Source organism: Bidens hawaiensis, unplaced genomic scaffold, assembly GCF_021521415.1.
Source record: "Bidens hawaiensis isolate Kalapana, Puna unplaced genomic scaffold, B.hawaiensis_p1.1 tig00045935_1, whole genome shotgun sequence".
Classification (NCBI taxonomy): domain Eukaryota; kingdom Viridiplantae; phylum Streptophyta; class Magnoliopsida; order Asterales; family Asteraceae; genus Bidens; species Bidens hawaiensis.
The window spans coordinates 29,471-38,371 of NW_027498169.1; positions in this window are offsets into that span (position 1 = coordinate 29,471).

Sequence of the window (8,901 nt, forward strand, 5' to 3'; positions counted from 1 at the left end):
CCATAACACATGGGTTTTGCGCACATAATTTCATAAACAAGTTTAAGACTCAAGTTGTACGAACACATGAACATCCCAAAACGTTAAAAATAAAAGGGGATTAGGTACGAGATTACTCACTTGTAAAAGGTGCGTTGAAAGATAATGCAAGAACCAACTTTTAAACAAGCGAAAGTTAACCTATAAATAAGAGGTTATTGGTTTAACGATTGATTTTTGTGTCTTGAATATATGTAAGTCCCTTAAACAAATTATAAAAAAAGTTATATATTATTTATTTACCGAGATTTCTGGGCAGAAAAGAAGAGAAGACGGATTGCAAAGAGGGAAGTGGAGGCGTCGCTGAGGATCTTCGGCAGAGAGTAAAGGAGAAAGAATTTGGGGAGTGTATAAGCGTTTAATTATCCAATAAATTAGTTTTATTTATAGGAAAACCCTAGGGAACACATCCCTTGAATTGGGGAAAAGATCTTATCAAATCAAAGCAAAAGATATCAAAAGCAAGAGATATGGTGGCAGCTGCAGGGGATGGGGAAGGCTGACAGGTTACTGTTCATAGCATGGGAGGGGTCAGTCAAAGTACTGTTCAAGACATGGAAAAGAAGATTTTAAAAGATTATGCCAGTTACTTTTTTTGACAACCAAGAGGGTTGGTAAGCAAGCTGCGCCGAAAGTGACTTTTCGGACAGATGTCAGATCTGGCCTACTGTGCCCATACCTTGGCAGGTATAGCACAGAAGATAAGATATTTCAAAAGCATACAGGCTGGCTTAAACTGGAGAAAAGACTTAAGTGTCTAGCGCGAGAAGGCTTGAGTGCGCGAGGGCGAAGGCAGACAGAACAATCCTTAGCGCGCCGCGGGAAGAACTACAATCCTTAGCGCGCCGCGGGAAGAACTACAATCCTTTGCGCGCCGCGGGAAGAACTACAATCCTTAGCGCGCCGCGGGAAGAACTACAATCCTTTGCGCGCCGCGGGAACAGTTCGCCTCGCGTATCGCAGGAACAGCTGGTCATCACGCAGGCTTCCTTGTAAGGAGTCTGGCGCGTGGAGCTGCGCAGACATCCTTAGGCGGGAAGAACCAAAGGACAAGCAAAGAGTTAAGAGAAAAAGGGGTTCAAGGCTTAAGGGTTAAGCAGAGGGGCGGGACGGCGACAAGAGAAAAGGGGGCGGGACGGCGGAAAGGAATTATTATTATTATTAGTAATATATATATATATATATTTGATAAATTTATAAAGATTATAATCAAATTTTAAATCTTAAAATCGGATCCGAAAACGGGTACCTGGGTCGGGTCGGATTTGGGCAGTTGTCACATAAAACATTCGATGTAGGTCTCCATGACCGAAAATATGGTCAGATTCGGTGAATAGCCCCATACACTCTTTTTTCGGGCTGACGGTGAACGTACCTTTTTGGCCGTAGTAGCAATATTTCGAACAGGCCACGGGAAAGATCTAGGGGAATCAATTGATCCGACACTTTCGTAGGGTCATAAAATATTCGATGCAGGTCTCCAGGACCGAAAATATTGTCAGATTCGGTGAATAGTCCCATACTCAGTTCTTTCGGGCTGACGGTGAACATACCACTTTGGCCGTAGTAGCAAAATTTCGAACGGGCCACGAGAAAGCTCTATGGACATCAAATTGATCCGATTATTTCGTAAGGTCATAAAATATTCGATGCAAGTCTCCAGGACCGAAAATATGGTCAGATTCGGTGAATAGCCCCATACTAAGTTTTTTCGGGATGACGGTGAACATACCCCTTTGGCCGTAGTAGCAAAATTTCGAGTGGATCACGGGAAAGCTTTAAGGACATCAAATTAATCCGATTCTTTCGTAGGGTCATAAAATATTCGATGCAGGTCTTCAGGACCGAAAATATGGTCAGATTCGGTGAATAGCCCCAAACCCAGTTTTTTCGGGCTGACGGTGAACATACCCTTTTAGCCGTAGTAACAAAATTTCCAACGGGCCACTGGAAAGCTCTATGGACATCAAATTGATCCGATTATTTCGTAGGGTCATAAAATATTCGATGCAAATCTCCAGGACCGAAAATATGGTCAGATTCGGTGAATAGCCCCATACTCAGTTTTTTCGGGCTGACGGTGAACATACCTTTTTGGCCGTAGTAACAAAATTTCGAACGTGCCACGAAAAAGCTCTCGGGACATCAAAGTGTTCCGATTATTTCGTAGGGTCATAAAATATTCGATGCAGGTCTCCAGGACAGAAAATATGGTCAGATTCGGTGAATAGCCCCATACACAGTTTTTTCGGGCTGACGGTGAACGTACCTTTTTGGTCGTAGTAGCAAAATTTCGAACGGGCCACGGGAAAGCTCTATGGAAATCAAATTACTCCGATTCTTTCGTAGGGTAATAAAATATTCGATGCAGGTCTCCAGGACCGAATATATGGTCAGATTCGGTGAATAGCCCCAACTCAGTTCTTTCTGGCTGACGGTGAACATACCACTTTGGCCGTAGTAGCAAAATTTCGAACAGGCCACATGAAAGCTCTATGGACATCAAATTGATCCGATTATTTCGTAGGGTCATAAAATATTCGATGCAAGTCTCCAGGACCGATAATATGGTCAGATTCGGTGAATAGCCCCATACTAAGTTTTTTCGGGCTGACGGTGAACAGGCCACGAAAAAGCTCTAGGGACATCAAACTAATCCGATTCTTTCGTAGGGTCATAAAATATACGATTCATGTCTCTAGAAGCGAAAATATGGCCAGATTCGGTGATTAGCCCCATACTCAGTTTTTTCGGGCTGACGGTGAACGTATCTCTTTGGCCGTAGTAGCAAAATTTCGAACGGGCCACGGGAAAGCTCTAGGGACATCAAAATGATCCGATTATTTCGTATGGTCATAAAACATTCGATGCAGGTCTCCAGGACCGAAAATATGGTTAGATTCGGTGAATAGCCCCATACACAGTTTTTTCGGGCTGATGGTGAACATTCCTTTTTGGTCGTAGTAGCAAAATTTTTGAACGGGCCACGGGAAAGCTCTATGGACATAAAATTGATCTGATTCTTTCGTAGGGTTATAAAATATTCGATGCAGGTCTTCAGGACCGAAAATATGGTCAAATTCGATGAATAGCACCATACTCAGCTTTTCAGGCTAACAGTGAACATAACCCTTCGGCCATATTAGCGAAATTTCGAACGGGCCATGGAAAAGCTCTAGGGGACATCAAATTGATCCGATTCTTTCGTAGGGTCATAAAACATTCGATGCAGGTCTGCAGGACCGAAAATATGGTCAGATTCGGTGAATAGCCTTATACTCAGTTTTTTCAGGCTGACGTTAAACATACCCCTTTGGTCGTAGTAGCAAAATTTCTAACGAGCCATGGGAAAGCTCTATGAACATCAAATTGATCCGATTCTTTCGTAGGGTCATAAAATATTTGATGTAGGTCTGCAGGACCGAAAATATGGTCAGATTCGGTGAATAGCCCCATACTCAGTTTTTCGGGCTGACGGTGAACATACCCCTTTGGCCGTAGTAGCAAAATTTCGAACGGGCCACGCGAAAGCTCTATGGACATCAAATTGATCCGATTCTTTCGTAGGATCATAAAATATTCGATGCAGGTCTCTAGGACCGAAAATATGGTCAGATTCGGTGAAAAGCCCCATACACAGTTTTTTCGGGCTGTCGGTCAACATACCCATTTGGCCGTAGTAATAAATTTTCGAACGGGCCATGGGAAAGCTTTATGGGCGTCAAATTGATCCGATTCTTTCGTTGGGTCATAAAACATTCGATGCAGGTCTGCATGACCGAAAATATGGTCAGATTCGGTGAATAGCCCCATACTCAGTTTTTTCGGGCTGACGGTGAAATACCCCTTTGGTTGTAGTAGCAAAATTTCGAACGGGTCATGGGAAAGCTTTATGGGCGTCAAATTGATCCGTAGGGTCATAAAACATTCGATGCAGGTCTGCAGGACCGAAAATATGGTCAGATTCGGTGAATAGCCACATACTCAGTTTTTTCGGGCTGACGGTGAAATACCCCTTTGGTCGTAGTAGCAAAATTTCGAAGGGCCATGGGAAAGCTTTATGGGCGTCAAATTGATCCGATTCTTTCGTAGGGTCATAAAACATTCGATGCAGGTCTGAAGGACCGAAAATATGGTCAGAGTCGGTGAATAGCCCCATACTCAGTTTTTTCGGGCTGACGGTGAACATACCTCTTTGGACATAGTAGCAAAATTTCGAACGAGCCACGGGAAAGCTCTATGGACATCAAATTGATCCGATTCTTTCGTAGGGTCATAAAATATTCGATGCATGTCTCCAGGACCGAAAATATGGTCAGATTCGGTGAATAGCCATATACTCAGTTTTTTCGGGCTGATGGTGAAATACCACTTTTTTCGTAGTAGCAAAATTTCGAACGGGCCATGGGAAAGCGTTATGGGCGTCAAATTGATCCGATTATTTCGTAGGGTCATAAAACATTCGATGCAGGTCTGCAGGACCGAAAATATGTTCAGATTCGGTAAATAGCCTCATACTCAGTTTTTTCGGGCTGAAGGTGAACATACCCCTTTGGCCGTAGTAGCAAAATTTCGAACGGGCCAAGGGAAAGCTCTAGGGGCATCAACTTGATCCGATTCTTTCGTAGGGTTATAAAATATTCGATGCAAGTCTCCAAGACCGAAAATATGGTCAGATTCGGTGAATAGCCCCATACTTAGTTTTTTCGGGCTTACGGTGGACATACCCCTTTGGTCGTAGTATCAAAATTTCGAACGGGGCACGGGAAAGCTCAAGGGACATTAAATTGATCCGATTCTTACGTAGGGTAATAAAATATTCGACGCATGTCTCCAGGACCGAAAAATGGTCAGATTTGGTGAATAGCCCCATACTCAGTTTTTTCGGGCTGACGGTGAAAATACCCCTTTGGCCGTAGTAGCAAAATTTCAAACGGGCCATGGGAAAGCTCTAGGGGCATCAAAATGATCTGATTCTTTCGTAGGGTATTAAAATATTCGATGCAGGTCTCCAGGATCGAAAATATGTTCAGATTCGGTGAATAGCCCCATACTCGGTTTTTTCGGGCGACGGTGAACATACCACTTTTGCCGTAGTAGCAAAATTTCGAACGGGCCACGGGAAAGCTCTAGGGGAATCAAATTGATATGATTCTTTCGTAGGGTCATAAAATATACGATGCATGTCTCCAGGACCGAAAATATGATAATATTCGGTGAATAGCCCCATACTAATTTTTTTCGGGCTGACGGTGAACATACCCCATACCAATTTTTGTATAGTACTGTTTTGTTTATATGTAACTAGTGTTATAGTAATCGCTAGTCGGCCGGTGAGGTAAGGACTAGCGATTAATCGATACCTAGTCGGGATTTTTACAACCATAGGAAATCACAAGAATTTTATGATATATAGGAGTTACAAAGAAAGAAAGTTATTTGGTTATGTAGGTGTAGGGTACGTCAAACCCGGTACGACCTTTTATTTATTACATAATGTATTATGTTTATTACATTATTATTATTGTCTACTAATTAGGCCCATTGGGCTGGGGGTTTGTGGAGGTAACCCCTGACTGGGTCTGGCCCAATAAAGGTTAGGGTTCATGATAGTAGCCATGGAGTTGCTATATAAGAAACCTTCATCATTCATTTGAATGACCTTCTCTCGGACCCTTGGCTGCCATACATATTTTTGTGTCTGTAAACAAGAGTTCATTCTCTTAATTAGTAGTCACCTCCACTTCCCCACTTTTCAATGGCAGATCTGAGCAACCGGAGAAGAAGACGGAGTCTTGGTTCGGTCATCTCGAAGACCGGGAACTTGGACAGGGATCCGACCCGGATCAATTCCATGTTTCTTCAGGTTATATAACTAGCTACAGTAAAAACAAAAAACAGATACTTGTTTAAATTTTTAAACAACCTGATTTTACTATTTAAAAAGGGCTAGCGACAACTTGTTTCCATTTGCCTTTCATTCGATGTAAACACTACCCGTTGATCATAAAAATAAAAGATGTTTGAATGTCAAAAAAAATCATATTATAATAAAGTTCGACTTTATTTGCAGTATTGCATTATGCTCTCAAGCGCAAAAGATGGGATAACTTCAATTTTTTAAGAAAAATAGTTGGCATAAATGCGTTGTTTTTAAGGCAAATTTCTTGCGCTTACTAGTAGTTGCACTCAAAATTTTTGAGTGTTTAAGATACTTTGTTTCTATTACTTGACCACCAACCCTAAGAATAAATATGATGGTTTTCCCGTAGGTTTTTTATACGCTTATTACATTTTCGAGTAGAAAAGCAAATTTTTAAAAGACATGCTATTTTTTTACCTAAAAAATATAGAATTTAAAAAAAATATAAAATGTTGGTGAAGTGGATTCTTGAAATATTGGTCCAAAATCTTAATATTGTGGCAAAGAGGTTTCTTTGGTGTCACGCATGATTTCTTTCATTGGTTGTTATCCTTTGCTCACTCACTATCAAGTCCCTACCATATATATGAGGTCAACTAACATATTGCTTTCGAATGTCAACTATCTGACGGTGTTGTTGATTAATGTAACAAACAACACAAATGAACCAACCGGTATTGAGAGAGCTAGACAAAACTACTTAAATTAGTCTGATTTTCAAAACATTATTTATTGCGTTTTTTTTAGTCATTCATGAGACTTGAACAGTTGAACCCATTCTATAAGATATTGGATAAGTCTTTAGTTTTCCGAGGAGTAAGGATTAAAATACTAACGTCCAAAAATATGTGTAACAATTTATAAGTTAGATATGACGTTGTAAATACAACCCTAAGCTGAACAAGCCAATTTCTAGGCTGTGGTCAAGTCAAATTAGTAGGTTCGATTTAAGGGCTTACTTAGTCCATCTAGAGTTAGAGGTTCAGGTGGACATGCGTCATTTCGGTGCGGCTATGAGCTAAAATTGAACATGTAATTGCATTTTTGCTCTATTTTTTTTTTTGGGGGGGGGGGGGGGGGGTTAATTTTGCATAACCACTCGGTTTTTCTTATAAATAATTTGTTAACTAAGCTAGCCATCAATTAATCATATGCTTGGAACATGGTGGACTCAAGTTAGGTTCAATTAATAATTATAATTATATCTTTAAACAAAGAAAATGTTAACAACTATATTAATTTGGTTCAAGATACATCAAACTATTTACAGAAAATAATAAATATAAAAATGTATTTTTGCATGTTTGTTAATTCAGTTATTTATACACACATAATCGTTTAAATTGGTTATTAAAGCCTTATTTTTTTGGACGACCAACGAATCATCCAATAGGTCTACTGGCTAAATTCACCATATCAAGATACACTCGTCTTTTAATCCAAGAAAAACCACACCTAAGATCAACGCACCTGGTCATTGTCCGAATGCACGACAGTACGGTTATTAAAACATTATAACCAAGCAATCGTTTCTTCAATATATTATTTGATGTTTCTTCTATTTTCTAAGTTATGTTAATTAAGATTTGATATTCTGATTTTATGCTCAAATCTACTAGAGTTGTTATCAAACCAGTTTTGGAATATGAATAGAAATATAGAATGAGAATCAAGTGGGACGTGTGCAATGAGACAAATGCAAAGTGGTCAGATGCAATCACGGGATCACTATTGCTGACACGGGAATTTATATATATATATATATATATATATATATATATATATATATGTGTGTGTGTGTGTGTGTGTGTGTGTGTGTGCTACGTATAATTAAAAGTTATGTGTAACATTGCTACTACGTGACACCCTTTAAAACAAGTTTATTATATTATCTATCATATCAATAGTTAATAAGTAAGATTTGAACCTAATTTTTTTATAGTATCATGAAGATTACATTGCAAATTGTATACTTATTTATTTATAGTGTTTTCTTTAAAATATTTATAGAATCAAGACCTTTAATTAGAGGTAACATATATAGTTTGTAAAAGCGTTCACACCCATTTTTATTTCTCTAAACAAACTAAAAATTATAAAGAAAATTATGGACCCCTTTGACACCCTTTGTTTCCACAATAAACAACTTTTATAAAACATATTCATGGGCAACTCAAAGTAATTTGAAGTATAAGCTTCCAAAATGTAAAGGCTTTATTTATTTAGTGTATCCAAATATAAATTTACTTTTTTGTTTGAATTACATAATTATATCAAGAAACAAACCTAGCAAGACGTTAGGACAATAAATAATTACGTGTACAATAATGAGTTTTTAAGTCATCAAATATTGTTTGTTTGTTGTGATGGGTCTTCCTACCAGATTTATGAGGTGTGGGTTCCTGTAGCTCCACTTGATTTTTTGCTCACTTCTCCATGCCCTTTCTTAAGACCCCAATTTTTAAAGACATCTTTTTTACGAGTCCATTTCTTGTAGTTGTACAAGGCATTCGAATCTAGACAATGCCGTTCATGACCTGTAGTTTACGGCAGTTTATGATCAAGGTGCATTATCTGGGAAACAAAAGATACATAAGTCGTTGCTTGCAAGAGTAACTAAGTCTATAACTATATACTTGATATCCAACGTATAATATTTCTCGAGTGAGTTAGATAGCAGATCAAACGAGCTTAATTGCCCCATTGTCAGGGACACAATATAAGAAGGACCGTGAGTAAACTCACTGTCGTTTTTTCGCTTAATGGGGTAAATTTTCACGATTTTGTCCGAAAAACATTCTAAATATTGAACACAAGTTATCCCTATGGTATTGAATTTATGACTAAGCCCAAACTTCACCACTGCCCATTATCATTCTTTTGCTTATCTATGAATCTCATAGCATTCAAATAATTTCTAGCTAGCCTCCCAAAACATA